General features: G+C 45.1%; 1 long non-coding RNA gene across 2 annotated transcripts; it reads left to right on the top strand.

Annotated features, from left to right (window-relative positions):
• The first annotated feature begins 8,810 nt into the window (after window positions 1–8,810).
• On the top strand, window positions 8,811–19,504 carry LOC122490095. Of its 2 annotated transcripts, XR_006299080.1 has the most exons (5): window positions 8,811–9,321; window positions 16,801–16,883; window positions 17,885–18,044; window positions 18,854–18,979; window positions 19,070–19,504. It is a non-coding gene; the product is annotated as an uncharacterized LOC122490095 (long non-coding RNA). The 2 variants fall into 2 exon arrangements; XR_006299081.1 differs by lacking the exon at window positions 17,885–18,044 and having other exon boundaries at window positions 8,815–9,321.
• Window positions 19,505–23,374: the final 3,870 nt, after the last annotated feature.

The raw sequence follows: 23,374 nt of genomic DNA, 5'->3' as shown, positions 1-23,374 counted from the left end.
TCAGAAAACCCTGACTTGTCTCTTCTGTTCTGGAATGGCAGCGATTTCAAGGTTTTATTTTATATATGTATATCATAATATTACATATAATATACATATGATACACATAATAATAACATATATATTATATAGTGCCTATTAAATATGTAGTTCTTAATAGAGTAGAAAGAATATTTGTTGATCTCTATTTATTGATTCATTTTTAAAAGTTTATTTATTTATTTCAAGAGAGAGAGAGTGTGTGAGAGGGTGAGGGGCAGAAGAGAGAAGAGAGAGAGAGAGAGAGAGAGAGAGAGAGAGAGAGAGAGGGAATCCCAAGCAGGCTTCACGGTGTCAGCACAGAGCCCAATGGAGGGCTCGATCTCACGACTGTGAGATCACAACCTTAGCTGATATCAACAGTCGGATACTCAACTGACTGAGCCACCTAGGCGCCCCAATTATCTCCAATTTTTGTAGAAAGAAAATATCTTCATTGTTTTTCAAGAGTGAAGATGACTTCTCTCGGGATGGATATCAACTCCCCAAATCTTTGATAGTGCAAATGAGGGGTTTGGAGAGAGAAAATGACTATATCTCCTTAGTAGATGAGACTTCCAGTATAGAATTGGGAAGCCGAATCAATTTCTGAATACACTGAGAAGGTTCCTCAATGTAGGAGAGAGAAGGTTCCTTTCTGGAAAAAGAAAAACAAACAAAAAAAACCAAAACCACAAAAAACAAACAAGAAAACAAAAACCACTCCAGGAGCAGCATCTCTGCCTAGACGTGAGAGCTATTCTTTTTTTTTTTTTTTTTTTAAAGTGTTTTATTTATTTTTGAGACAGAGGGAGACAGAGCATGAGCAGGGGAGGGGCAGAGAAGAGAGAGAGGGAGACACAGAATCGGAAACAGGCTCCAGGCTCCGAGCCATCAGCCCAGAGCCTGACGCGGGGCTCGAACTCCCTGACCGCGAGATCGTGACCTGGCTGAAGTCGAACGCTTAACCGACTGCGCCACCCAGGCGCCCCGTGAGAGCTATTCTAAACCCAGATCTTCGATGACCCCAGGGAAGCAGGAATGTAACTGGCTGGTGTGATTCAGTTCACAGCGGGCACCGCTGAGTTGTAAAGAGGCAGCAAATGCATCTGGATACGGATGCCAGCTATAGTCACAGGTACTCATTATACGCAGGTCATATCCCTTTTTAAAAATTAAATCTGTGTGTTCGTATTCCGGGACCCCCTCTGGTGTTTGTGGCTACACATAATTCACATGGGGTCACATGTAACCCACCTTTGTTCGTGCTGTCTACCAAAGCAAGATCTCTGGAGAAGCGTGCTTACAGGGAACATTAGCAACATCAAGGAGAAGACAGGGGCCTCGCGCCATCTGACTGGGGGTCGGGAACAGAGGTGGAGTGCCCCTTGGGGGACTCTGCAGAAATGTGGAATCCTAGGGATGGGTTAGTCAAGGAGAAGTGTGTTCTGTGTTCTCGGGATGTTAGAAATCAACATAACACGGTGGGAGCCTTGAGGTGAGGCCACGAATATAATGTTTGTTAAAAACAGAGCACTATGAGGCCAGGGGCCAAGTTTGAGGATGGTAAGTATTCTGGGAGACACAAACTAGGATGCTTGCCCTCTAGTTTGGAGACAAAACTAGTGAAAGAAAAATAAGCCCCGTTGGGGAGCACAGAAAACGACATTTTATAAAATGCTAGATTACGTGCCTGATGATTCTGTTTCCTTAATTAAGACTTGCCAGGTTATCCCTCCAAAGTCTTATCCAACCTGGTCCACACCAACCGCGTGGCAACTCCTGGTGGTGTCTGGGCAAAAGCCTTGCGGGCCAGAGGGATTCCTTCCAGACACAGGACTGTAGACATTTTCCACCAATGAGATATGATTTTTTAAAGTGGAAACCAGGAAAAAAAATTTTTTTTTGTAAACCAACTTGGGTCAAAATTTGATAAAGTTTCTAATTATTGTATTTAAGCCAGAAGACCCACGTATGGGGAGATTTTCAGGGCTACCCTTGGAAGATGTCATGAGCCAGCCTTGTAATTTTCAGCTGTGATCAATTACTGCTCAGGTCAACCTCTCTAAATGTGTTTTGCGTGTTATAGAATGCTTGGGGGATTGCTCCTAGCTCTTGACCTTGTGGGTCCTCCATTGCCATTTTGCTCCCAAAGCGCCCTCAGAAGCTTCCCATCCAGCCTGTGCTTAATCCACCCGCGCTATGGGTGAGGAAGGACCCGTGTGTGTGACCTTGTTAGGGGAAAGCACTCATCTACCCTTGGCCGGTTGCTTCCTCCACCTCTTTTGATCTACTTGGAAGAGAAAGGAGAATTTCGGTCTCAGAGTAAGACCTTCAATTTTGCTGTTGTTACTGTCAGTTAAAACGAACGTTTTAGAAGCTCTTGATTAATTCACTGTAAGCCTCCTCCGCTACCCACAAGCATTGCTGAGTATACCAGCTCTCAGAGGGTCCTGGTACATAGAGAATTAGTCAGATTGACATGACTTATATTCAAATTATTAAAAATTTTATTTTAAAAACACCTTTATTGGGGCGCCCGGGTGGCTCAATCAGTTAAACGTCTGACTTTGGCTCAGGTCATGATTTCGCGGCTCGTGGGTTGGAGCCCCGTATCGGGCTCTGTGCTGACAGCTCGGAGCCTGGAGCCTGCTTCGGATTCTGCGTCTCCTCCTCTCTCTGCCCCTCCCCTGCTCATGCTCTGTCTCTCAGTAATAAATAAACATTAAACAAAATTTTGTTAATGTACTTTTATTGTAACAATTTCGACAAATGCATGTACCCAGGTCACCTACACTCCTGGGGAGTTAGAGATCACATCTATCATCCCAAAATGTTCCATTTGCCCCTTTGCAATTGTTCCCCAGCCCCCAGACAGCCAGTGCTCTCTGTCGCTGTAGATTAGTTTTGCCCTTTCTAGAACTTCACATGAATGCAATCATGCAGTGTTTACTCTTGTGTCTGGCTCCCTTTGTTCAACGCGCTGTTTTTGAGATCCGTCCATGTTGTATCAGCAGTTCCTTCCTTTTTGTGGCTTTTTGTGTGTATACGGGGGAAAGATGCTTCCTTGCACAACTGCATACTGGCTGTTAAGATTTTAATGAAGATCTGAGTTTTGTCTTTCAGGGCATTCTTGCACATTCTAGTAAAACAGAGTAAAATTCTACGATGTCTCTTTTGCCTGAAATGAATGGACAGTTCCATATGGCTTAAGGTACACTGAAACACCAATTAAGCCACTGGCTTAAAATAAAACATATGTGTTGAATTGTAACGCACTGATTTTAGAACGCATTTTTACTGTCAGTTACGGTTATAAATGACTTGACGGTCACGCGAAATCTTTTGATCTCAGAATTACCCAAAGCTACAATTTGTGGGTGCGACCTTACAATCTTTCTCTTGATGTCCTTAGGTTTTGTGTTTAGAGGATTGGGCCCCACGATTTTTGTCAGCAACTTTAAAAGTTTTTTTTTTCCCCCCCTAATCCATTATAAGGCTTTAGAATGTAATTTTCATGATTTGAAAAAAGTTGAGAGGGGAAGTAGAAAAACTTAAACAAATATTTTTTTAAGTTTACTTATTTATTTTGAGAGAGAGAGAGAGTACAAGTGGGGGAGGGGCAGAAAGAGAAAGGGAGACAGAATCCCAAGCACCCTCTGTACCACCAGTGCAGAGCCCGATGTGGGACTCGAACTCACGAGCTCGTGACCTAAGCTGAAGTCGGACGCTTTACCAGCTGAGCCACCCAGGCGCCCCAACAAGTATTTATTAATCATTTAGTGGAAATACAAACAGTTGAGCTGTTATTCTGTCTCTCCGCAAGTCTGTAATCTACTAGGGGCAAAAGCCATCGAGAAAGAGCCGTCACACGGAGGCCTGTAAGCACTGAGTTCGCAGGGGGACCGGCAGGGACCACTAGGGAAATTCATCCAGGAGAAAGACCGGCTCGAACTCAGGGAATAAAGACGATTTCATAGGGAAGGGCTGACGCTGGAACTGAAATCTAATAGCAAAGCAGAACTTTCAATAAAGGAGAGGGAGGCTGCCTTCTATGAGGTGATGACCGTGTGTCAGGACTCTGTTCCTGCCCAGCACAGGTGGCCTGGGCTCTCACAAGGACTCTCAGACTATGTCTTATTTATTAGCCCTGCTTCAGGGATGAGGAAACTGAGGACCTCAAGTCCCCACACACATCCCCATCTCTCCCATTTCCTTTTTGGCCAAGTCTCTTGAAAGAATATTCCATATTCTATACTTGACTCTCTCTGTTTCATCAGCTCCTTTATTACTCTTATTCTTTGCCCTCCACTGATCTACACAAAGCATAGACGTAGCTCCTACCACAGTTCCCTGAAAGGCAGCTGGCAATCGACTCAACTGTTCAATAAAAGTTTCATGAAAGCTCGGCTCTAACATATATGGGGATTATAATGCAGGAAAGACCCATTTTATCCGAGTGATCTTCAGCAAGTTACTTAATCTCTCTGTGCCTCAGCTTTGTCATCTGAAAAGTGGGCATGATAAGAGTCCTTTCCCCCTTAGAGTTGTGAGCCTTGCACGGCCTGGCTTACGTAAAGTGCTCAGAGCAGCACCTCGGCAGTGTTAGTCTTTATTATTTCCGTTGCCGATGGTAGTTGAGTAGAACTGGTAAGAAAGGAGAACAAGTCAAAATCAGGTATTGCCACCAAAGCCCACGAGCCTCCTACTGGCTGTCTTTCTCTACAAAGGACTCTCCAACAACAGTGGCTTGTCCCTGTCCTGAGTCTCCGCCCCTCCTTGATTCCATTCGGAGGGGGAGGGCTACCTACCACCCGCCTGATCTCTGCAGAACTTTAGCTCCGCCCACATGTTAGCGCTCCGCTGTGTGGAACACCTGCACGTGGGGTTCCCTGGTTCAGGTCTTCCCCAAGGACAGAGCGGACTCTTGCCTAACACTCTCGCGACTAAGGGAGGGAGGATTCTTCACCTCCATCCCCAAACACAGGGTCACTTGCAACCCCCACTCCCAGATGACAGTGGGTCCACCCTGCCCAGACCCACCCACAAGAGTAGGCATCATTGCTCTGGATTTGCAAGTGAGGAGGCGCGGAGAAGTTAAGAATAGCCAAAACCCCAGAGCCGGGAAAGGTGACGGAGAATTCCTGTTGTGTCTCTGATGAGAAATCTTTCCATTCTCGGATACCCAGCCCGGCTTCATATCTCATAAATTAGGGTGGAGTTATTTTAAACCAACAGAAACAACTGTGGCTCTCAAGATGTAAAGTTAATGACCAAGGTTGAATAAGAGTGGCATTCCTTAAAGGACTTTTCTTGCAGATTTGGCCAACTTCTCAACTAATGTTTACACTTAGTTTTCTTGTGTCTCCTTCAGGTGAGAGAATGCATGTTCCCTCTCCTCTGTGCACTCAAGTGTTCCTTAATTGCTGACAGTTCGGAGAGAAGCCTTTCATCGTCCTGCACAGGTTTGCTTAGATGTCACCCAGCCAGCTCACACAGAGAGAGGAACAGGCATATGTACAGGTATACATGGCCATTCTTTTTTGTTTGTTTGTTTTTTAACATTTATTTATTTTCAAGAGACAGAGAGAGAGAGAGACAGAGTGCAAGTAGGGGAGGGGCAGAGAGAGCGGGAGATACAGAACCAGAAGCAGGCTCCAGGAGGCTCTGAGCTGTCAGCGCAGAGCCCGACGCAGGGCTTGAACCCACCAACAGTGAGATCATGACCTGAGCTGAAGTCGGACGCTTAACCAACTGAGCCACCCCGGTGCCCCCTACATGGCCATTCTTAAGTTAATGTTACCCAAACCTTCATGATCAGCCAAGACTTTTGCTCTGAATTGTGAAATCCTATATCTAAGTGACCATTTGGCATCTCCCTTGGGATATCACAGTGTCTCAAAGTTAAGGTGTCCAAATGCAACTTCTGATTTTATTCCCCCACCCCCAGAAACACGATCTTCCCCATTGTTTCTGATTTCAGCAGATGGCACCACCATGGCCCAAGGAGACAGTGAAGGGTTTAAAAAATATTTTTTTTAATGTTTATTTTTAAGAGAGAGAGAGTGTGAGCAGGGGAGGGGCAGAGAGGGGGTGACAAAGAATCTGAAGCAGGCTCCAGGCTCTGAGCTGTCAGTGCAGAGCCCGACATGGGGCTCAAACTCATGAACCGTGAGATGGTGACTTGAACTGAAGTCAGACACTTAACTGACTGAGCCACCCAGGCACCCCATAATTGGTTTTAATGTTTGTTTAGTTTTGAGAGAGAGAGAGAGAGAGAGAGAGAGAGGAAGCACGAACAGGGAAGGGGCAGAGAGAGAAGGAGATACAGAATCCGGGGCAGCCTCCAGGCTCTGAGCTGTCAGCACAGAGCCTGACGCAGGGCTTGAACCCACTGGCCGTGTGATCATGACCTGAGCCGAAGTCAGATGCTTAATCAACTGAGCCACCCAGGCGCCCTGACAGTGAGGGGTTTTTGTTAGAGAATGGCATGGCTAGCTTTATCTATTTTGAAGAACATCATCCTGGCAACAAAGTGAGGTCAGGATTTTATAGTTGAGTGGAGAGAATTGAGTTGGTGGCCATTAGGGAGTTACTTTCTTGTTAACAAAATATGATATGTAAGAGTAAGATAATGAAATGTGTTTCTAGAAATTGCTATTAGGTTTATCCATATGAAATGATCATTTATAGTCAACAAATGTTGAGCAGCAGCACTTTTGCATGATTTGGTTAATATGTTGAAGCACAGCAGACAGGCGTCTAGACCAAAAATACTAGATATCTAGGGCACCTGACTGGCTTAGTCGATAGAACATGCAACTCTTGATCTCAGGGTCATGAGTTTGAGCCCCACATTGGGTAGGGAGCCTACTTAAAATAAAAAGATAATAAGATATCTAATTCCAGTAAAAGTGTTGGAAAACAAACATAAGCATTTACTGCTGCTGTAAGTACAGCTGGTGGAAAACTTTCTGGAAAGCAATTGTATCCTAAGTCTTAAAACAGTAAAATTTCACAGTTATTTTACTTGAGAGAATAAATACCAATGAAAACACCAGCGTGACAGAATTCATCCCAGAATTGTTTGTAACAGGAAAAAATGCAAGTTGTCCAAATGTTAATTTACAAGAGACTTGAAATAAGCAAGTGGCATCTGTTTGTGAAATAGCATACAACTATTAAAGTGATGATATAAAATATAAATTAAATGTCACGCGAAGATCTCCACAATATATTTTTGAGCAGAAGGACAAGATATAAAACAGATGTCTAATATGATAGTATTTTCGTTAAAAAATAGAATTCCATATCTAATTATTACAATCTGCAAAGAAAATAACCTAAAAAAGATATTTCTATTAACAGAGACTACCTCCGAGTGGTGGACTTTTAGAAGATCTTTTTAAAATATCACTTCTAGTATTTTATAAAAAGTTGGGGCAACCTCATATTATTATTTTTATTTGTTTTAATGTTTTATTTATTTTTGAGAGAGAGGGAGACGCAGAATCCAAAGCAGGCTCCGGGCTCTGAGCTGTCAGCACAGAGCCCGATACGGGCTCGGACCTACGAACTGTGAGATCGTGACCCGAGCCGAAGTTGGACACTCAACCGACTGAGCCACCCAGGGACCCCAACTTTATATTATTTTTACAATAAAACAAAAGCTACATTCAAAAGAAAAAAGCTTCATAAATATTTACATACATATAGGAACGAAGAATTCTTAGGGAAAATCCCTGTGTTCAGACGAACCTCCCTGATCTTTGTCATTAGCAGTGACTGATTCCTCCCTACCTTTTCCATGATGCCAACATTAAAAGCAGAGAATAAGTCCTTCCACAGATGACATTCCGTGCCTGTGAATGATGGGGGTACCACAGGTTTTCGCGGGTACATGAAGCCTGCAGACCTCGTAAGACATTAGCAGGTGTCTCGATTTCTCACAGACACGAATCGCTCTGCTGGTTGAAAGCTACACTGTTGAGTCTGACGCCATTAACATAAATTCAAGTTCTGAAGAAAAAGTGGCTCGTTCATCAACTCTCTTTCTCCGATTTCCGATTCCTGATTTCTACTTTAAAAGAGGGTGACGCCATGAGCCTGGTTTGAGGGCTAAGTAAATCTAGGGGCGTGAGATAACCTATTAATATTCTTCCCCCTGTGAGAGCCTATACGTAATTAAAGTTTCTACTAGCCACATTAAAAAAATAGGTGGAATTCCTTTTAATAACACATTTTATTTCATTCCGTACCCAAAATGTTAGTACCTCAACAGGCAATCGATGTACAATATTATTGAACTGTCTTACGTTTTCATTAATTCTTGTTTTATTCGAACATGACCTTAATAAATGGGTCAATACTTGTTACCATTTATATTCCCTCCCCTTCTTAGCTAACGTTGGCACGCTGACACGGTGTCCCGCACCTAGCTTTGGAGGGCATGCCATCAAGATATGTAGATATCAAGAACATTTGAGCATTTTCAAAATTTGACAATCACTGGCTGCTGGACAGAAAAAGAACTTTTGAGCTATGTTCCTCTGATGGCAATAACCATCGGAAGACACTTACCTCCCTCCCAGGAGGTCGCACCACCTCCAAGGGAGCCAGGGGTTGCTTGTAGCCTGTAAGAGAGGATAGCTCCCCCTCTGAGTTATCTTCACTCTAACTAAGCTTCTCAAGGATGAGAAACTGTTATGATCCCAGAAAAGGATCTCAAGGAGAAAGATATTTGCCTTTATTTAGTCATTGTACTGGGTAGTCGAGAGGCGGTAGTCTGTAAAAGCGTTGGAAGCTGGAAGACAGCCCACAAAGTTAATTTTAAAAGTTATTTATTGACTCTTTGATGGGTGGGGCCTTGTCTTTCTGTGGTACCTCCCCAGAAAGTCCTGAGCTTACGTCTAAAAACAAAGCTTCAGGCTATCCCAGCTCTTCCCAGCTCGCTGTGTGAAAAGCTAACATGGCCTTGAGCGCGGGCTAGACTTGGCTGGGAAACCCCCTTCTCCTGCCTGGGGTGTGATTCTAGCCAGCTCAGGAGCCCAGGTGATCCCCCATGGTTGGGGACCAAGAAGATGTAGTTTGTGAATCCAGGTGAAGCAGTCACTGGCTGTACCCACGAAAACTCCAGAAAGTGCCGCCATCCTTGAGAAAAATCTGCCTTCGGACTGACCGAGGTGCTGATCGATCCTTTCCGCAAAGGAGCTCTGGGAAGTGGGAAACTTTTGCCAGGGGACAGACTGCAGAAGGATCCAAGAGTCACCTTTGCTCAGGTTTCTGCTGGAATGAACTTACTCGGTAAGTATTCCCCAAACAAAAGGCACGATAGTCACCTTTTGGCTTTATCAGGTGTTAACATTTGGCTGCAAATAGGATAAACCACTTGCACCACCCAGGTTCCTGGCTTCCTCAATCGGAGGGGTTCTTGGGGCGGCGGGTGCTGTGGATGGCTCTTTCCGCATGTGCCCGGGCTGCCAAAGGACAGACAGGTGATGCAAGGGCGGTAGAAGGTGCAGCACATTAGCTCCGTGCGTGCCGGAGGTGAGCAGTTTCAACAAAGCCAAGGGAGAAAATCTACCTGACGGTGGTACGTCCTCATTAAAGGGATCAGACCTCTAAGGGGAAGTTCGTGGCTGCGGGGGCTTTGGAAGCCCCTCTCAACGAGAAACTTCTGTAAGGATTCTGACCCCATCTTTCACAACTTCTCAAGCAGCTGAGTTCATCAGACTGGCTGAGGCTAAGGACACTCTTTGCAGGAACATTCTCTGGAAGAAGACTCAGGCAGCATGGTGTGAGAACCTGTTCCGGTCTGATGTGTGGCCCCTGTTCTGATGCTTGATGACACCTCTCAACTCCTGAAGAATAAGGGGTGCACCTCCCCCCCCCCTTTTTGTAAATCACAAATCAACAGGACGTAATAGTTCCAATGCCACTTCTCTTTCTTTCCAAAACTCCAGCTTCTGTCCCTTCCAGAGTTCAGTCCTAAAAGAGCACTCAGAAGAAGTATTCAGAAAATATGGATTTAGCACAGAACAAAAGTAGCCCAACTCCACCCCTGGGGAGTCATTAAAAGCAGTAAGCCGACAGCTAATCTACAACACTGAACAGTAACAAGTACCTGCTCTGTAAGTAATCCAGGGAGCCTGAGTTGATGTGTGTGATTTGGGGCAATCACGAGTGCTTTCATTCGGGGAGAAGTTCATGCTTGTGTCAAGATGAAACCTCACGCCCTCGGAAAATGTAAAGAATGCTGGCGTGTTTTCGTTAGTCTTCTGTAGTTTTCACACCAAGTGAAGACTGTAGAATTTACATGTATTGTTATTATTCTAACTGAAAGCAAACCAGCGCCCTATTTGATAGGTATTACGCCTGGAGTCGTTTTAAAATACTGGGTCGTGTCTGGAAACGGATACAAGTTCCTACATGATCACACTTTAAAAAATCACTTAACTGTTTGCTTGGGTTTTCACTAGTGGGGGGAAAGAGAAAACATGATTTAAAAATGTAATCGCGGGGCGCCTGGGTGGCGCAGTCGGTTAAGCCTCCGACTTCGGCCAGGTCACGATCTCGCGGTCCGAGAGTTTGAGCCCCGCGTCGGGCTCTGAGCTGATGGCTCAGAGCCTGGAGCCTGTTTCCGATTCTGTGTCTCCCTCTCTCTCTGCCCCTCCCCCGTTCATGCTCTGTCTCTCTCTGTCGCAAAAATAAATAAACGTTGAAAAAAAAAATTAAAAAAAAAAAATGTAATCGTTACAGACGATGTGGTTGACGGTGGGGAGGTATGGAAACCATACTCCCAGCCAGTTACACTTTAAACAAAGTGTAAATACACATACTTTAAGACTCAGAATCCAGACAAGCATTTACGTAGCAATGCACCAGGAATTTAACATATGTTAAAATAGAGAAAACCCCAGGCCCCAAATGGTGTCACTTAGACCAAGTTCCCAAACCCCAGGGGCTTAAAACCCCTTCTGACCGCAGTTTCCATCTTGCCCAAGAAACGTGGCCTCAACCGGTCAGTCAGGAAAATTTTTCTTTCCATCAGTGGCAGCCAGTCTGTCCCCTGGGTCCTCTCCATCTCCCAAAGAAAGATCAGAGAATCTGTGTGAGAAGACGCCTTGCCTTCCTTCCTAGCAAACTGCCTGGTCTGGAATAATCGTTCCTCACCGTCTGTCTCTAAAAACCTTCCATTTTCTACCATTTCTCAGGACTTCCCTCCACTTGCTAGGTGGGGCGCTGCCTGATTCAGGAATGGCTTGGTTAAGCCAATTAGGTCTTCAAATGTACCTGGTTGAATTTCATTATTTAGCACATAGGATGAGTGATATGTATTTTCTTTCCTGAAGTGGGGTCCCATTTCTTCCCTTCCTTCCTTCTTTTCCTTCCTTCCTTTCTTCCTTCCTCCTTTCTTCCTTTCTTTTCCCCTCCTGCCCTCCCCTCCCCTTTTCTTTCTCTTGTCTCTGTCTTTTTGTCACACAAAATGACGTCATCTCACAAAACGATCTCTTCTCGGGGCGCCTGGGTGGCGCAGTCGGTTAAGCGTCCGACTTCAGCCAGGTCACGATCTCGCGGTCCGGGAGTTCGAGCCCCGCGTCAGGCTCTGGGCTGATGGCTCGGAGCCTGGAGCCTGCTTCCGATTCTGCGTCTCCCTCTCTCTCTGCCCCTCCCCCGTTCATGTTCTGTCTCTCTCTGTCCCCAAAATAAATAAACGTTGAAAAAAAAATTTAAAAAAAAATGATCTCTTCTTTTCAAACTAGGCTCTTTTTGGGGGGGAGGGGGAGGGGGGAGTGGTTCCCTTACTTGCTTCTTTCTATCCCCAGGGAACTGTAGGTCTGTTCCCACTCCCTCTTTGTGGGTGTAGTTCGAGCCAACAGATTCCTTTCCCCCTCAAACTAAGTGCCTTCTAATTTTTACGAATTATAGGAACTTAAGTAAAACTTTAGTAGATTAGCTCATATAAATAAATATAATAAAATTCATATGCCAGATAAATCCATTTGTGTTCTGGAGGGGCTCAGACTTACACAGCAGGTAAGGAGCCTCGAGGCCACACCACCGCATCTGGCCGGCCCGCCTCTTGCAGACAGACCCACAAGCTCTGTGTCCCCCAGTGCCCTTGCGAGCCGGCTGTCTGCTGGGAGGTGCATTCCACACAGTCCTAGCCTAGGGTATTGCTCCCTCGGGAAACAAGACAAAACATCCAACCAAATTAAAGGAAAATCCAAACAATAAGCGAAGGCATTTCCTACAATGCTGGTCTCTTTTAACACTGATCAAAAACTTCCAACATTATCAATCCGTTTCCTCTATTAACAACATTGCTTACTATTTATTTTGTTTCTTTTTTTAAAGCCTACTATTGTGTGTGTGTGTGTGTGTGTGTGTCTGTGACAGAGAGAGAGAGACTTGGAGTTTTTCTGCTATAAACACTGCTCGTAACTCACATTTTTCTCAATATGACATTGTTTTTCTAACTTTATAGGATCTTGCACTGTGCCTAAGTTTTAATTTTTTCTGCAATCAGTCCTGAAAGCATAAAAATAAAAAATAAGTTGATGTCCTAGAAGGTTGCAAAAATGGCCACAGGTTTTCACTCCTTGTATCCATTCCCTTTGCGATGCAAATTTGCTGCTTCGCCCACCGCCACCCCCCCCCCCCCCCCCCCCCCCCCCGGTCAAGAAATTGACCTGTTTCCGCACTCATGACCCGCGCTGGCCAATGGAATGCGGTAGAAGTGACCGTGTACGCCATTTGCTCTCTCTTAAAACCCCACCTCCGCCATGTGAAACGTCCAGGCTGGCCCAGTGCTAGATGGGAGGCCCTGGCCTCGTTGCCCCCACCCCTGCCAATATCCAGCCAACCGGTAAACACGCGGGTAAGGTCATGCGGCTCGGTAAGGCCCAGCCCACCTGCCAGTTGACCTCAGTCTCATGAGCGAGCCCGGCTGCGATCAGCCACACCTGGCCCAGAGGGACAGAACGGCCCAGATGACCTGCAGACACGTGACTAACAGTAAATGATTGCAGCTCTGCGGCACTAACTTTGGTCTGGGGCCTCAGATACCTGATTCACTTACATTTTCTTTGAGCATGTTTTGTTCTTAACTCTTACCCATATAAAGCCTGCTTTTTTTGCATAGGGTGAGGTAGTTAAGGGGCTTTTATTTGTTTTAGCTATATGTGTGGCCAGTTTTCTCAACACTATTGAACTTTCTTTCATCACTGATTTGAAATGCCATGGTTTTCATTAACTAAATCCCCACATGCACAAGGGCTTGCTTCTGGACTGGCTAATAGGTTCTGATGTTTTATTTTCTGTGTCTGAGCCAATAACACAATGTTTAATTCCTTAATCTGAGAGTATGACTTGGTATCTGGAATGTTCCTGTGAAATGATGCAGGGGCCCAATTATTAGAAGGGAGGGGATGTTATCTTACATACTTTCGTATTTCCTCTAGAATCCACGTAGCTCCTGTGGACACGGTGGTGACTGCAAAAACATTTGGTCTTCTGCATTGCAAATCTGTGGCGTTTAACATACTAGGATTAAATTTGGGAGCCTGTGGTTTACAGAGATGATATTTATGGTCCTGATCTCTTTTTGTCTTCACCAGTCTATCAGGTACAAGGTCAGCAAGCTGAGAAAGGCTATATCACCATGATGGTGGAGGAAGAAGCAGGGAAAAGAAGAAAAAGCAGCAGCAGCAGAAAAGGAGGAGAAAAAAACTAACATCTACCGAGTGTTTACTCTGTTAGTGTCTATACCAAACACTGTACCTGCCTTGCCTTCTTTACAGCTTTGTGAGGTTAGTGCTATTTATATATCCAGTTTTCGGAAGAGAAGGTGAGAGTCCGAGAAGTTAGGTAACGAGTTCAAAGCCACACAGTAAATGAGTCAAAATTCTGAATGAATGTGAATGCAAGGGAAAAAAAAAAAACAAACCTGGAAGAAAATCCACTTCATGGTTAGCAGTTGACTGGGATGCCGTGGGATTCCGCAGTCACACGGTGGGCGGTTTTCTCTCTCACAGCCTGGCTGGACCAGTAACCAAGGGAGGAGGCGGGGCAAGACATGTTCTGCGATCGGCCTCGCGAGCTGTATTACCCAGCCTGCCCCGCGCCGGTCTCGCCTGCCCCGTTCTCCCAGGACATTGCATTCTTGCCTAGGATCCGGCTTCTGGATGACTCTCTAGTCCTTACCTTTATAAGGGGTGGAACCAGATCAATGAAAGAATTTTATACAGAAAAGAATTAATGAGAAATAGGTGACAAGGACGTTTAGAAGGGGCAGGAAACATTCAGTTTTGCCCTTTACTTCCTATTTCCGCTTCTCAGGCCCCCTGTCGCCCAGGTGTGCACACGTGGTGGGTGTTGGCCCTATTTGGCTGTGTTCGTTATATTGCAACGGTAAAAAAAAAAAAAAAAAAAAAAGGTAAAGGTTGGATTATGAATATCGGGACAGAGGTGATAACCTTTTTTTTGGCCCAATAGAAAAACAGAATAGGACTTCGGAAAAGAGAAGAAAATAGGGGGAAAGCAATAACTTATAAAAAGAAGAATAGAAAGGACAAAAAAAGTGAAATAAATTAAAGTCACAGAGAGGGAAAGGATAACACGGAGTTGCCGGTAGGTCTGTTAAATAGGAATGGACTGAATTCTAGTAAAAGACTCAGACAGGCATTTTTCATTTCATTTCATTTATTTTTAAAGATATTTTGAGAGAGGGGCGCCTGGGTGGCTCAGTCGGTGAAACGTCCGGCTTCAGCTCAGGTCACCATCTCGCGGTCCCTGAGTTCGAGCCCCGCGTCGGGCTCTGTGCTGACAGCTCAGAGCCTGGGGCCTGTTTCAGATTCTGTGTCTCCCTCTCTCTCTCTGACCCTTCCCCGTACATACTCTGTCTCTCTCTGTCTCAAAAATAAACATTAAAAAAAAAATTTTTTTTTTTTTTGAGAGAGAGAGAGAGTGCACACAGCAGGGGAGGGGAAGAGAGGGAAACAGAGGCTCTGAAGCAGGCTCTGTGCTGACAGCAGACTGCCTGATGCCTATGAGGGGCTCGAACTCACTCATGAACCGAGAGATCATGACCGAACGGAAGTCAGCCAAAGTTTAACCAATGAGCCACCCAGGTGCCCCTAGGCATTTTTCATTTTAAAAGACTACACAGGGGCGCCTGGGTGGCACAGTCGGTTAAGCGTCCGACTTCAGCCAGGTCACGATCTCGCGGTCCGGGAGTTCGAGCCCCGCGTCGGGCTCTGGGCTGATGGCTCAGAGCCTGGAGCCTGTTTCCGATTCTGTGTCTCCCTCTCTCTCTGCCCCTCCCCCGTTCATGCTCTGTCTCTCTCTGTCCCAAAAATAAATAAACGTTGAAAAAAAAATTTAAAAAAAATTAAAAAAAAATAAAAGACTACACATAAAGTTGAATGAAAAAGAGAAAATCAAGGAATGCATAAGTATATGTAGCAAATATAGGACATTCTTATTTGCTTTTTACTTGTACTTGACAAGGTGAAATTAAAGGATCAAGGTCAAAGACAAAGGTTAGGGTATTGGGCTGCACCCTAAGGCAGCAAAGGTGAGCATCTGGACGGATGGGTGCTCTTCTCTTTCTTTCGTCTCCTCCTTTTTTTCCCTTTCTTTTTATTTTTTTAATGACAACAGCTAGTTTTTTGTTGAACATTCACATCTCATAAAAATAATTAAGTACTGAGATGATCCAGGAAGCCAGCTTGAAGTGAGTCGCTTAAAGGTAAAAACAATATTGGGGCGCCTGGGTGGCGCAGTCGGTTAAGCGTCCGACTTCAGCCAGGTCAAGATCTCGCGGTCCATGAGTTCGAGCCCCGAGTCGGGCTCTGGGCTGATGGCTCAGAGCCTGGAGCCAGTTTCCGATTCTGTGTCTCCCTCTCTCTCTGCCCCTCCCCCGTTCATGCTTTGTCTCTCTCTGTCCCAAAAATAAATAAACGTTGAAAACAATATTGTTCTGCAGGGTTAAGATTGTGATTAGATTCTTAATTGGATTCTGACTACATCCAGTTAAATTTATGCACAGTAAAATTAAAAATTAAAATCGAGATGTTAGCTACTCTAGGAACAGAAATAGAGTGTAGAGAATACTACCTCTTCCCAACAAGTAGAAGGTAACAAATAAAAAAACTAAAATAAAAGCTCAAGCCAAAAAAAAAAAAAAAAAAAAGCAAGAAAGGAGAAAAAAATGGATGTACAAAATGTAAGATTGTAGGAAAAACACAAATTCATTCATTCAACAGTTATAGTATCGAGGGCCTACTAGAAACCACATATTGTGGGATACGGCAGTAAACAAAACATAGAAAATATCTGCCTTCATGAAGCTTCTGTCCTAGTCAGGGGAAACGTAATGGTTCAGATAAATGAATAAATCATGCGGCATGTCTTACGATGATAAACACAAGACAAATAAATGCAATGGATATGTTAAGGGTGGAAGAAAGCTTGTCAAAAATGGCCTCACTGAGAAGGTGGTTTTCAAAAAAAAATATGAGGGAGGTAAAGAATTGAAGTATGTGGGTATGAGGGGAAGAGCATTTCAGACAAGGGAAGTGCAAATATCCTGGGGCTAGCCTGACCTTGAGGAGGCTACACGGAACAGAGGGGAGGGTAGGAGGAGGTGTGAGATCAGAGGTGAGGCAGGATCAGATCATTACAGGACCTTTCACTTTAAGTGAAATGGATAGTCTTCAGAGGATTTTTTGAGAAGAGGGAGATGATCTATTTTTTTTTTGTTTGTTTGTTTCCTTTTAGGAGGCTCATTCTAGATGCTGCAACGCGAACAGACCACAGGAAGAAACAGCAGACGGTGATTGGGTGGCTCCTGTGTAATCCAGGTGAGGGACCGTGCAAGTCAGAGAGGTGAGGTGGTGGGAAGGGCAGGGGAGCCTGGAGAGATTGCAAAGAGGTTATCCACAGGATTTGCCGACAGATTACAAGGGCGGTGCGCGATAGATGAGTCGGGGTGGGGTTTATTAGGCACTTGGAACCGTGCAAGCGAATTAAGTTTATAATTGCAATTAACCCTAAATCTGAGATATATACCATTATCATCCCCACGTGAGCTGGAGGAGCCAGAGTTCCCGGCAGGTCGTTGGCCAGTGCATCACCCTGCGGTGCGCTCTCTCTCTCCCTTCCTTTCGGAGAAACCTCCCAGGTTGCCAAAGCCAGGTTGCCTATTCCCAAGGCTTTGACCAAACCCAGATGCCCTGGCCCAGAGTGAGTGTGTGTGTTTGGCAAAACTGCCCTGCACTACATAGAAAAGTGACTGTTGCTTAAGAAAAGCCAAATGCAGGGCGCCTGGGTGACTCAGTCGGTTGAGCGTCCGACTTCGGCTCAGATCACGATCTCGCGGTCTGTGGGTTCGAGCCCTGCTTCGGGCTCTGTGCCGACAGCTCGGAGCCTGGGGCCTGCTTCAGACTCTGTGTCTCCCTCTCGCTCTGCTCCTCCTCTGCTCGCATTCTATCTTTCTCTCTCTTTGTCAAAAATAAACATTAAAAAAAAAATCTTAAAGAAAAGCCAAATGTGATCTCTTGGCTTTTAAGCTTGTCTCACAGAAAATCATCATGTCACCTTGGAAGAGGTGAAACTGGTGAAGGCAGCAAATGATTTTACTTGGTACCACCTTACAAACGAACAGCCCCATCTTTCACGAATCAATGAACATTTATGATGGAGGAAAAACCAGTGGATGGCACATATCTCATGTTCAGGATTGACTGCGATTGTAAATTTACCTGTCACGATTCCAAGGGCATAGTAAGTGCATTGCAAATATTAGCTGTCATCATGACCAAATAAGTAAAATCTTTAACAGGTTTTTTTTTTTTTTGAGAAGTAATGAACTTGGTAAATGTTAGCATTCGTTTGCAAATTGTCTTCTCCTCCATCAAAGAGACGGGGACCGAGACCTGGAAATACATAAAAGCTTAAAGGCCAGGACCCGCCACCGACTGAGAATCCACATAAATGATGCAAAACTCCTCTAAAGTTATCATGTGAGTCGGTGAAAGATAAGAAAATAAAGAAAGTTCTGCGACGTTTTCCCAAATCATTATTTTTTAAATGAGGAACACGTGCTCGATACTCAGAATTAAAGTCTAATTTAGCAAAGAAATTAGAACAGCATCCTATCATCGGAAATGCTTCTAGAGTTCCTTCCCTACGATGTAGCCTCCTGAGTGGCTTTGCACCTGCCAGTCTATGAATGTCCCCACCTGCTTAAGTGCTTGGCACCTTCCCTTCCCGGTACCTACGCAAGAGCCTCCTTACCACAGCCAAAGCCTTCCCCATACAAGTTTCTTTCTTATCCCCAGTTCACCGCTTGTCCATGAAACAGTGTCCCTTCTCAAGCCTCAGCATCGATAAGATTCATGTGAGCAGTCTGTTCAAATGCAGATTCCCAGGCTTCAGCCCCGGACTCCAGATTTAGTTAACAGGTGAACATGGGACTCTGTTTTTTAACAGATGACATTCTCATACACATTGTCCACTGACCATCCTTGGAGAAACATTGTTTTGAGAATAGTGTGCATCTTGGTGCTCAAAGTGTGAGCCACGGGCCAGCAGCACCTGTAGTGTTTGGGGCTGGTTAGAAATGCAGAATCTGGGGCCCCATCTGAGACCTTCTGAATCAGGATCTGCCTTGTGACAACATCCATAGCGCTTCACATTCATGTTAGATTTTGAGGAGCACTGATTACATCAGACAAAAGAAATATGTTGACCGTATGTTTTAGTAAGGGCTTTTTTGTACTTTGAGGCTTTAATTTTAAAGTGTTTTTTGTTTTGTTTTTTTTTGAGATAGACACTGTTCTCCAATCCTCCGATTTGGTTCCCTTCTCCAGAACATGAAGATTTCTTACGGAGATTACTTTATCTTTCCCTTTACAAAATCAGTTTTGAGGAATTTCTGGCTCATCAAGAGAAGCAGGTGCTATTTTAAATCTAGTATAATTTTCTCAACCGTGCATAGACAGTTCGTGCAGTTACTAAGTATGTACGTTTGATTTGTTTGCTTCAGCCATGACATTGGGGTCATCCTCCAGACAAATATCTCATCTCGCCTGATGAAATCAGGAAGGTGCTTCTGGTGTCCAAGGGATGAATGTCTCATCTCCTGGGAGGGGACTGAAGTCCTCAGCCAGGGGAAGCCAGAACATCTGTTACAGGCATGATCCAGCCTGCTGGCTGAGCGGAATCTACGGAGGCACTTAGAATAAAGCCTTGGGTCTTCATCAGAAGACATTGCCATGGTCATCAAGCCATTTGCAATGGAATCCAGGATGCGCTCATAGGGACTAAATACGCTTATGAAAAAATGGTTATTAGTATAATAGTGGGTCCAAAAAGCTCACTCTGAGGCACTGACTTTCCTTTTGCTCATTTGAAAAAAAAAAGATGGGGCACCTGGGTGGCTCAGTCGGTTAAGCGTCCGACTTCGGCTCAGGTCACGATCTCGCGGTCTGTGAGTTCGAGCCCGACGTCAGGCTCTGTGCTGACAGCTCGGAGCCTGGAGCCTGTTTCGGATTCTGTGTCTCCCTCTCTCTGACCCTCCCCTGTTCATGCTCTGTCTTTCCCTGTCTCAAAAATAAATAAAACGTTAAAAAAAATTTTTTTTGTAAAAAAAAGTTTTTTTTGTTTGTTTTGTTTTTTTTTTTTTACTCACTGGAAACAGACTTAATATTTCAGGAAGAACATTTTCACGAACAGAAATTAATTTTGCAGATTCAACAGAGCAGTTCAGATAATGAAAAAGACTGGAAAGACAATGCAAAAGAAGTTTGACTTTTGTTCCCAAAGCACTGTGGGTGCTCCAGCTGGTACTTCTCTTAGAAATAAAACTTGATACTTGGCATTTTGCTTCTCTATCCCGTTTGAAATTCTCTCTCCCACCTAGTGGGCTGTCGGGAAGACCCGCAAGGTCATAATCATGAGCAAAGATGGAGGCTACACAGCAGGTGGTGATGTGGGAGTCTTGACCCCCTATTCATGTAGCTTCCTTGAGAAGTCCCCTTCTCTGATCTCAGCTTACCACCATGCTATGACATATTGCTGCTATAAACTTAGGATTTGGTGGACCCAACAATGCCCAGCTATGGTCAAGCACTTGTCTTTTTTTTTTTTTTTAATTATTTTAATGTTTATTTATTTTTGAGAGAGAGAGACAGAGAGAGAGAGAGAGAGAGACCACAAACAGGGGAGGAGCAGAGAGGGAGGGATACAAAGAATCCGAAGCAGGCTCCAGGCTCCGAGCTGTCAGCCCAGAGCCTGACGCGGGGCTCGAGCCCACGAACCGTGAGATCATGACCTGAGCCAAAGTTGGACACTTAACCGACTGAGCCACCCAGGCAGCCCTCCATTCACTCTTTCATACTCGTACGAGTCTTAAATAATTGTAAGCATCGTAAAATGTGTAATTTGTAAGTCAAAATTTCTAAATAATTTTTAAAGATAACTAACTCTGGAAAAAGAGAATATGGAACCAATGTGGACGATCTTGCCCCAGGAGTCCCCAGACCACTAGGCAGGACTTGGGGGAGCCACCTAATAGCTGTTGAGGGAGGAAACATTTTATTTCTTTGATGTTTATTTATTTTTGAGAGAGAGACAGAGCACAAGCAGGGGAGGGGCAGAGAGAGAGGAAGACACAGAACCCGAAGCAGGCTCCGGGCTCTGAGCTGTCAGCACAGAGCCCAAAGTGAGACTGAAACCCATAAACCGTGAGATCATGACCTGAGCTGAAGTCAGACACTTAATTGATTGAGCCGGGTGCCCGAGGGAGGAAACATTTGAAATTAGTAACAGTCATCCTTATAGCCGACTCATACTCAAAAGCGGTGCCTTATTTCTCAGACTGAAGAAAGCAAATTCCAGGATACGTTTTTCAGTGCTCAGCAGTCCTTCCCATGAACGGCTCACATATCCGGACCCACCACACTCTGTTAGTCCAACAAACCGACGTTCTGAGGCCAGGACATGAGTCACGTGCATGGGGACAGTCTCCCGCCTCAACACTATTAGCTTGTTGGGGCCCAGAAATCGTCCTCAAATGAATGCTGTGGGGGCAGGGGGAGGGTCCTTTGTGCCCAGGCAGCCCCAGTCTTGGCCAGGCACTTACCCCCTCTCTCCTTCCCTCTGGGTTTGCCAAGGTCTACGTTCCTTTGTGTTTCCCCTGCCTATTGTTCAGATCCCTTATGGGATAGGGTCTTGTGCTAAGCCTTAACCTATTGCACCAGAACCCTTGTGTAAGCCATCAGAGTCACGTGTTGCTGGGCTACCCCACCCCCAACAATTCTGACTCAATAAGGCTACAATGAGGCCCCGGAATTCGCATGTCTCAAAATTCCCAGCGGAGGCCTCTACGGTTGGCCCGCAGACCAGCCACACTGGAGAGCCACGATGAGATTGGCTGTTTGTTCATCCCACAAACACTTCTTGAGGCTCTACGCTGTGTCACCCACTGTACTAGGTGCTCAGGATAAAACAATCAGAAGAGAAATGGAGTTTATATTCTAGCTGGATAGGTGGATGTAAATAGTTGCAGGCATAATTATTTAGTTACAGTTGTGATGGGGAAAATTACTAGATATTGTGTCACCGAATAACAAGGGACTTAAGGATATCAGGGAATGCATCCATTTCAACTAAGTTCCAAAGGACACATTTATATTTTTCACTCATTCATTCATTCGCCATCTTCACTCAAGAAAACAAAATTTCTGGGGCGCCTGGGTGGCTCAGTAGGTTGAGTGTTGGACTTCAGCTCTGGTCATGATCTCACAGGTCTTGGGTTCGAGCCCCGCCTCGGGCTCTGTGCTGACAGCTCGGACGGAGCCTGGATCCTGCTTCGGATTCTGTGTCTCCCTCTCTCTGCCCGCCTCCCTCCCCCCGCTGCTTGTGCTCTGTCTCTCTCTCTCAAGAATAAATAAAACATTTAAAACAAAAAAGAAAATTTCTTCATTGAAAAGAACTTGCATGAAATACTCTTAAGCTTTAAACAGTATTGATAATGGGGAATGATTTTCCCCCGGAACTCAGTTTTGGTTTCAGCTGACATGCTATTAGAAAAAAGGAGTAAAAGGAAGTTGGGGGGAAGGGGTGAGCAGAGAAGGCTTTGGGGCCTTGGGTGCCGTGCGGCTGAACAGTGCTGTGGATCTGGTGTCAGCACTAGAGGGTGGACCAGGTGGGCTAGTCTCGGCTTCCCTTCCGCAGGGGAGGGAGCTGGATGCCAGGGGGCCCCAAGACTCACCCAGCACAGCCAGTGTCGGAGCTGTGACCCTAGGCCTGCTCTGCAGGACTCTTTGCCCCAGCTGCCTCTGCATGGCAGGACATGCCATTGGAAGCAGGGCAGGTACAGATGGGCACCAGGTGGGATACCCCACCAGAGCTGAGATGGGCTGGGCTACAAGTATATGAAGGACCAGAGAGTCCTTGAAGGCAGGGCCAGTGAGAGGGTGAGGCCAAGCAAAGGGTGGGGCCATTGAGAGGGTGGGACCATTGAGAGGTGGGGCCGTTGAGAGGTTGGGGCCAGGGAAGGGTGGGGCCATTGAGAGGTGGGGCCAGGGAAGGGGTGGGGCCATTGAGAGGGTGGGGCCAGGAAGCACTTTGTCTTAAAATGTATGGTGAACCAGGGAATAGTTTTATTTATTTATTTCCTTATTTCCTTATTTATTTACTTTAATATTTATTTATTTTTGAGAGAGAGAGAGGGAGACACAGAATCCGATGCAGGCTCCAGGCTCAGAGCTGTCAGCACAAGGCCCCACTCGGGGCTGGAACCCACGAGCTAACCGTGAGATCATGACCGGAGGCAAAGTTGGAGACTTAACAGACTGAGCCACTCAGGTGCCCCTGGAATAATTTTAAACAGGGGTGTAACAAGTGATCAGCTGTGAGATTTGAGGCAAGTCACTTAATGTTTTTAAAACTCTGTTATCTGGAGGACACAACACCTTTCTCACCTACTTGGAGAACCTGGAAAATCTCAGGTGAGATCATTAGCCGTAGAATATAATAAATGCACACGAAAGACATTATTCCAGCGGGCTGCCCTGTATCAGCAGAATTGGGTCCCATTACTAACCAATGAGTCATCTTTCTGGTGCCATTTCTTTGCCTACATAAAATACAGTTTTGACCAAATGAACCGTATGATGCTTTCTAATCCCAGTGTATTCTAATCCTAGGTAAATTGAAAAAAATGATTTTCAATTGTTTTTATTATTTTTTTTTTTAACTTTTGCTCTTCAATGGAGGAATCAGGCCAGACAGCTGCACAGGAAAAACAGATGTTTAAAAATACATTTTGTGGATAAAGTGTATTTAT

The sequence above is a fragment of the Prionailurus bengalensis genome, chromosome B2 (assembly GCF_016509475.1).
Source record: "Prionailurus bengalensis isolate Pbe53 chromosome B2, Fcat_Pben_1.1_paternal_pri, whole genome shotgun sequence".
NCBI lineage: Eukaryota > Metazoa > Chordata > Mammalia > Carnivora > Felidae > Prionailurus > Prionailurus bengalensis.
This window is presented reverse-complemented; position numbering and strand designations above follow the sequence as displayed.